The following is an 8,424-nucleotide window of genomic DNA, read 5'->3' as shown; positions in this document are numbered from 1 at the left end:
GTTGAGGGCTCTTCCCTTTGTTTCCCTTAATGGCCCACTGCCCAGGCTGTCACCTCAACACAGGAAAATAGCCTGGCTTATATTTTAACGCTTGTTCGTTCCAGGAGTTAGAAGGCTCTCGCATACTTCCCCTCGCCTCCCAACTCATAACAATACGTAGTAGCATTGTATTCTTAAAACTCCTTCTTTCCACAGATGCTGCCAAGATTTTTCCTTTGTTCAGATTTGATGTATTTGCACCAGATTTTGCCGCTTTCAAATGGCTGCTTGATTAGGCTACTGAAACTTGTAAACGCCTAGGAGCCCTCAAATTGCCCTTCTGGCATGATTTGTACTTACGGTTCTATTTTGAGGGCACCTTCATATTGATTGTTATGGTAGTAATAAATAACAGCAACACATGTACTATTGTAGCTCCTGCAGCCTTCTCCAACGTTGTGCCATCCAGCTGTTTTGAACTACAACTCCCATAAGCTCCAGTCAGCAGAGAGCATTAGCCAGCAGGCAGGAAATACGTTTGATCTTATCTTTGTGCAACATGTAACTAAGCCATCACCAACATAGTGCCTTCCAGATGTTGTTGGGTTACAACTCCCATCATCCTTGACCATTGGCCATTCTGGCTGTGACTGATGGGACTTGAGTCTAATAACATCTGGATGACAACAGGTTAGACATTACTGGATTAGACCTTCCTTTTCCCCCTTTAAGTGAACGAGGTATGGTGCAGCTAAGGACAAAAAGATGATCTGAAGGGAAGAAATGGGACCGTGGGAATGCTTGGAAGAGAATGGAGATTAGATCTTTGCATACCAAGATAAGCTTAAATTGCATGCGGTAAAGGCAGCCAGCACAGAGAACAAAATAGCCAAGATAAAGAGTGTGAAAAATTAGGGTGAGACCAAATGGAGTTTCAAATGGATCCAGGATGAGGTCACCTCCAGACAGGTGTAGGATGCAGCTTTCTGCCCCTTTCTTCTGAAAGCTCATCCCTAGCTAGTTGTTTCTATGGCAGCACACCTGTACTTGGCCAACTCTTTTGTCATGCAAAGAGATGCTTGGCTAGGGCCATTAACTGAATAAAAAGGGTTGTTTGGAGTCTTTTTTTCTTTTATAGAACCCCACCCCTTACAGATATAAAACCATGGGCTTGGATGAGACTTAAAGACGGCTTCCAACGCAACCAATCCTGTAGCAGTATGTTTTCCCTGGATTATTTACTTTACTCCTCTGACCCTTGAAAATTCCCATGGGTGCCTATGCATACACAGTTAGCCTTCTGTTGGGGGACCCAGCTTGCTTCTCTACTTCCACTCAATGCTCAGGCTGTGGGTGCTTATATAACAAAAACAGTATTGCTGTCATACAAGAGGGAGATTTCAATATGCTTGGGGGAACTCCATGTGGGATGACCAGCCTCATACAACCAAAATGCTTAAGTCTATGGCATAAAGGGGTTAATGCCATAGAGTAAGCTGTCCTGCCAGGCTTAACTAAGTCACTCTCCCTCAACTTGGGAGGAAGGTAATCAAGGACTCTATTCACTTTCAGTCTGCCTGAGAAGCAGTGACGAGGTTCTGAGCTGGTTGCTGCAGCTCAGGCAGCATGGCTCTTACAAGCCATTCTTGTATTCCTAGACCAATAATTTAGGAACTTTCACCACTGTAACCAAGCCAAGTTGTACTGCCTGTGTTTTCTGCTGTATGGAAAAGCACATGAATCTGACCTTTGGAGAGTTTGTAAGTAAACCATTTTTATCTTACCGAACATGTGGCCTTTCTCTATGCTAAGGGAAGTTTTGGAACTTAGGAGGGCATATTAAAGCTCTAACAGCCTATAATTCCACGCTTTACTTGGCTTCATGTTTTGTGATTTTAAATCTCTGCTGGGGTTCTCTCACAAAAGAGTACTTGCCCCATATTTAGATCTTGGCATCCAGGGAATTCTCCTTTTATACCCCCCCTCCCAACACTTCAAACTTTGCAGAAGTAACACTTTTTAAAGAAAAGAAAAGAAACAAACAAACCAGCAATGCAGGGACAGGATGGATGGCCCAATAAAAACTGATCAGTTTCTTATAGGTGCTGAGAGTTTGGCACTGTGGTCTAAACCACTGAGCCTCTTGCTGATCAGAGGTTTGGCGGTTCAAATCTCCCCGCGATGGAGTGAGCTCCTGTTGCTCTGTCCCAGCTCGAGTCCTGCAAACCTAGCAGTTCAAAAGCACACCAGTGCAAGTAGATAAATAGGTACTGCTGCGGCGGGAAGGTAAACGGCGTTTCCGTGCGCTCTGGTTTCCGTCATGGTGTTCCATTGCACCAGAAGCGGTTTAGTCATGCTGGCCACGTGACCCGGAAAGCTGTCTGTGAACGAACACTGGCTCCCTCAGCCTGAAAGCAAGATGAGCACTGCAACTCCATGGTCACCTTTGACTGGACTTAACTGTCCAGGGGTCCTTTACCGTTACCTTTTACCTAGGGGACCCCTATTCCCCTCACAAAGCTACAATTCTCAGAGTCCCCTGGTCTCCTGACCCACAACGTGATAACTGCACACTGAATGTCCAGACAGAGCTCTGGTTGCAAATTCCACTTGTACAAATGGTTATTTCTGAATATTATGAACATTCTGAAACAGAGCTTTAATTTCTCCAACAACATGATCCTAAGATATGGGAAAGAAGTCTCATGTTATAAGAGTTGCGGAGGCTGAGAACTATATTTAGCGCTGGTGTAAGAAAAACAAGCTGCTGGTGAGAATCTGGCCACAATTTCATTCTTTTCAACGTTGCTGATTTCTCTTATCGCCCTCTTTTTGGGATTGCTGATACTTCCTACTCTTCCATGCTTCTGAAGAAAGTCAGACTTTTTAGTGATGTGACGAAAGGAGAGGTACAGGAAAATACAGGATGATCATGATGATAATCAGATGGCATCGTTACTGGGATGCTCTGTAAAAAGTGAATTAAATGCAATCATACCATGGAAGTCGAATGCCTTGCAACTTGAATGTTTTGGTTCCCAAATGCCGCAGAATTGGAAGTGAGTGTTCTGGTTTGCGAACATTCTTTTGAACCCGAACATCTGACGTGGGTTCTGCAGGAAGTTCCTGCAGCCAATCGGAAGCCGTGCCTTGGTTTCCGAACTTTTTGGAAGTCGATCGGACTTCCGGAACGGATTCCTTTTGACTTCCAAGGTACGGCAGTTCTACACTAAATGTGCAATGTGGAAACACTTTTGGAGACATAAGTAATTTAGCAGGTGGGCCCTTTTTGGGTTTGAAGATAATGCATTTAGAGCACATCAAAGCCACATTTAAAATGTGTGACTGCCCCGCTATAACCCTGGGAACTGTAGTTCCCCATACAGTTCTTAGCAGCCTTAACAAACTACAGCTTCCAGGGCTCTTGTGAGGAAGTCATGCACTTTAAATTCAGGTGCTTTAAATATATGGTGTGGATCTGCCCTTTAATGTGATGAGAAAAGCTTGACTTTCTAACCTCCTGCTGCTTTTAAAAGACCTACAAACAGCATTATCAGAAATTAAAAATCTAGCAGCAATCCTACCTTAGAAGCTGCTTTTTAGTGAACTATTCCTAACTTAAATTGCATGTGCACTCTCGGATCTTTCTTTCGCCTTCCACATTTTTGTTGGTTAGGAAGCAATTTCAAACGAATTTGCAACGCTTACCAAGGGGACAGATTGCCACCTTCTGTGGAAAAGCTTGTGGGAGAAGGGAAATGCCAAAGGCCTCCCCCTCTCTCTTAGGAGGCGCCAGTTCGCAGCCTGGAAAGGGCTGGAACGCTGAAAGCCTTTGCTGTGTACAAGCCGGAAGGAGCTTTGTACAGAGCGGAATGCCAGACTTTCTCTGCTCTCCATCATGGTGCATTTGTGGTTGCCTTTGAAAATTCAGAAGAGGGAAATATAGAGAAACTCCTTAACCCACTGAAGCTCTTGCCCCAACCCTCCTTCCACTCCTTGACCTATGATCAAAGTGACACCCCGAAAAGCAGATTAGATTGCATTCATCATAGACCTATAAACACATGATGAAGGCAATGTGATGCTTTAAAGGGAAAGGGAAATATTCACGCAACGCAAATCTGTATTATTATCTTAAACTGAGATGGGCAACCCGTGTAAGGCCTGATAAAGACAAGCAGCTCAAGTTTATCTTTAATAGGAAACCTTTTTCGGAGTCTTTTAAAACACAGCAAGAACCTTAGGCACAAGCCCAAATCAGAGCTCCTTACAATAAACTTACAAGAAACAACTTTGATTTGGGCTAGTTAATATCAGGTTCTGCAATGGACCTGAATTTGGTCTTCAGCCTTGCTGTTTTTAGTATGTTTTATTGTGCTTGAACATTGTTGTAAACTGCCCTCAGAACTTGATTGAAGGCAGGGATTATAGTACTAGAAATAGAATTGTAGAGTTGCCTATGATAGCAGTGTTTTACACCAAATGTACCTGACCTGTAGATAAGACTCCATGAACTGAAAACAGAGTTATTATTTGTACCTTTGTTACCCATGAAAATCTTTCAATCAAAAATTTTTTTTTTTAAAATTACTGTATTGTTGTTGTTGTTTAGTCGTTTAGTTGTGTCCAACTCCTCGTGACCCCATGGACCAGAGAACGCCAGGCACTCCTGTCTTCCACTGCCTCCTGCAGTTTGGTCAAACTCATGCTGGTAGCTTCGAGAACACCATTCAACCACCTCGTCCTCTGTCGTCCCCTTCTCCTTGTGCCCTCCATCTTTCCCAACATCAGGGTCTTTTCCAGGGAGTCTTCTCTTCTCATAAGGTGGCCAAAGTATTGGAGCTTCAGCTTCACGATCTGTCCTTCCAGTGAGCACTCAGGGCTGATTTCCTTAAGAATGGATAGGTTTGATCTTCTTGCAGTCCATGGGACTCTCAAGAGTCTCCTCCAGCACCATAATTCAAAAGCATCAATCCTTCGGTGATCAGCCTTCTTTATGGTCCAGCTCTCACTTCTATACATCACTACAGGAAAAACCATAGCTTTAACTATACGGACCTTTGTTGGCAAGGTGATGTCTCTGCTTTTTAAGATGCTGTCTAGGTTTGTCACTGCTTTTCTCCCATTACTGTATACAAATACTCTAAACAACCCTTATCCGTATATAAAAAATACAATAATTACGATTGCATATTCTCTCAGAAATTTAAATTCCAACCATTTACAAAGAGAATCCAACAGTTCGACAAATATATCTGGTTGAGATACTTTCTCTGCCTGTCCAGTTAGGAGCACCACCATTTAAGACGGTTATTGATAAGCTGGAATGTGTGCAGAGGCGGGCAACCAAGATGATCGAGGGTCTGGAAACAGGCCTTATGAGGAATGGTTGAGGGAGTTGGGTATATCTAGCCTGGTAAAGAGGAGGCTGGGAGCTGTCTTCAAATATCCCAAGGGCTGTTGCATGGAAGATGGAGCAAGCTTGTTTTCTCCTGCTCCAGAAGGTAGGACCCAAAGCAATGGATTTGAATGATAAGAAAGGATGGGCCGACTACACAGTAGGAAGAACTTTCTGACTGCAAAAGCTGATCAGCAGTGGAAAAGACTACCTTGGAAGGTGGCAGTGCCGTATTAAACCCTGTGGAGGCTCCTGGCAGTCGAAATCTCAAGGGGGGGGGGGCTCACAAATTATCCCCTAATATCTAGAGGACGAGATGGTTGGATAGTGTTCATGAAGCTACCAGTATGAGTTTGACCAAACTGCGGGAGGCAGTGGAAGACAGGAATGTCTGGCGTGCTCTGGTCCATGGGGTCACAAAGAGTCGGACACGACTAAACAACTAAACAACAAATACGTTTTTGATTTTACCAACCAACAAGATCAAATTAATATTATTTTGATCCATTGTTTCTGGGCCCCTAAAAGGCGTGGCACCCTATAGGCCGGTACCTGCTCTGCCTATTTGGTAATTTGGCACTGGAAGGCGGTGGACTGTTCTTTAGTGAAAGTTTTTTAAACATACGAGTGTGGATGGGATTTTTTAGCTGCAATTCCTGAGAACTAGATGATACTCAAGGTCCCTTCCAACTCTGCAATTCTTTGATTCTTCCTTGTGTACAAAGGGAATGCCCAGATAGGGCTATGGTGAGTCACCATAGCAAGATGCATCGCCGAGTGGCCATTTGCATCTGGGTCTCCCAACCCCTAGATCAGCGTTCCAACCGTGAAGCTTCCTTCCGACACCACACATGTGCTCAGGTATACAAGGTCACCAAGGTGTTGGTGCTGACCTTTAAAGCCCTAAATGGCCTCGGCCCAGTATACCTAAATGAGCATCTCCACCCCCGTCATTCAACCCAGACCCTGAGATCCAGCACCAAGGGCCTTCTGGTGGTTCCCTCCCTGTGAGAAGTGAGGTTACAGGGAACCAGGCAGAGGGCCTTCTCGGTAGTGGCGCCCGCCCTGTGGAACGCCCTCCCATCAGATGTCAAGGAAATAAACAACTACCTGACTTTTAGAAGATATCTGAAGGCAGCGCTGTTTAGGGAAGTTTTTAATGTTTGATGTTTTATCACATGATGATGATGATGATGATGTTGGGAGCCACGCAGAGTGGTTGTGGAGGCCCAGCCAGATGGGCGGGGTAAAAGTAATAAATTATTATTATTATTAATGGGAGAGGGCAATAAAACTTATTGAAAGATGCATAAAGAAGCAGATTGGCAGTTACTTTTCTCATATATATATATATATATATATATATATATATATATATATATATATTCTATACCCCTATTCATAAAAAAATACGAAAGCAGCTTACAAAAGCTATGAATAAAACCAATGCAATTAAAACATATTATTATTATTTTAAATCAGAGATCAGCTAACTCTTATGATAACTAAGTAGGTACATCATGAGACTCTTAATCTCAGGGCTGTGGGTTTAAGCCCCATGTTGGGCAAAAGATTCCTGCATTGCAGGGGGTTGGACTAGATGACCCTTGGTGTCCCTTCCAACTCTATGATTCTGTGTATTCTTGATTGCCTGCATAAACCTGGTGGAATAGAAAAAGTTTTCAGCAGGCACTTGAAAGCTGAGATAGAAGGGCCCCGACTCAATCTCTATTGGCGGAGTATTCCAGAAAACTGGAACGATGACACTAAAGTTTCCTTTTCTTGTTGCTGTCCAAATGAGCCTCAGCAGCCCAGGCAGTGACGAACAACACTCCTGCGGGTGATCCTGCAAACTATGGCTTGCAATCTTGATAATAGGCATTTATTTATTTTTAAACACGCATATATCGCTTTGTATTTTAAAAAATGCCACAGCAGTGTACAGAGACAGTGACCTGGTTCATACACCGTGCTTTGCCAAAGCATTGCAAATATACAGTGGTACCTCGGATTACATACGCTTCAGGTTACAGACTCTGCTAACCCAGAAATATTACATTGGGTTAAGAACTTTTCTTCAGGATAAGAACAGAAATCATGCTCCGGCAGCACGGCAGCAGCAGGAGGCCCCATTAGCTAAAGTGGTGCTTCAGGTTAAGAACAGTTTCAGGTTAAGAACAGACCTCCGGAACAAATTAAGTACTTAACTCGAGGTACCACTGTACAAGTATGAGGCATCCCAGAGAGGGGAGAGTGACTGCTACAATTCCTCTCCCTAATCTTCCTGCTGCTATGAGCTAAGCCATGGTTTCGTTTTACATGTTGATCAAACCCGGATTTATGGTTTGTCTCCTCCAGACAAACCACAAGCTATACACCCAAGGACAAACCTTGGTTACAGCTCATTATCTGTAGGGAGCAAGAGAAGCCTCGAAGCAGGGTTCAGACAACCAGCTAAGCCAAACCATGGCTTGGTAGTACTGCAGCAGGACTGTGGCAAACGTAAAGCAGCAGCTGTGAGCTCTCCAAGAATCCTCACACTTGCATGTTTGCGTCAAACCATAGTTTAGCTTAGCGTTAGGTGCAAATGCTAAGCTAAATGTGCAGTTCAATAAAAACCATTCTAATGCACAATTCAATAAAAATGCTAATGTGCAATTCGGTAAAAACCATACCACAAAACAGAAAAAACCCAAAACCATAACACCAAAATTCACAATCACATCCACTGTAGGTGCTGCTCTGTGTTTCCTATCCAATATTGATGGCCTGGGAATGCCTGGGCAGATAGATGAGTGTTAAACACTGACAGCCTAACAGAGTTGGCAAGTCAGCTACATTGCGCTCAGTGGGCCTTACTTCTGAGTCAACATGAAGTAGGGCGCTTCAGTAGCTTAATTTATTTTCTTATTTGTTAAGATTTCTGTTCTACCTTATCGCCAGCAGCCCTGAAACCAGCATACAGTAAGTAGCTTAAAACAACCATAAAAACCATCAGAGCATTAGACAGAACACTAAAACTGGCTGGTTAAAAACAAATCAAAACA

Source organism: Podarcis raffonei, chromosome 1, assembly GCF_027172205.1.
Source record: "Podarcis raffonei isolate rPodRaf1 chromosome 1, rPodRaf1.pri, whole genome shotgun sequence".
Taxonomy (NCBI): Eukaryota; Metazoa; Chordata; class Lepidosauria; order Squamata; family Lacertidae; genus Podarcis; species Podarcis raffonei.
The sequence above is the reverse complement of the archived record's forward strand: the minus strand, read 5'-3'. Positions refer to the sequence as shown.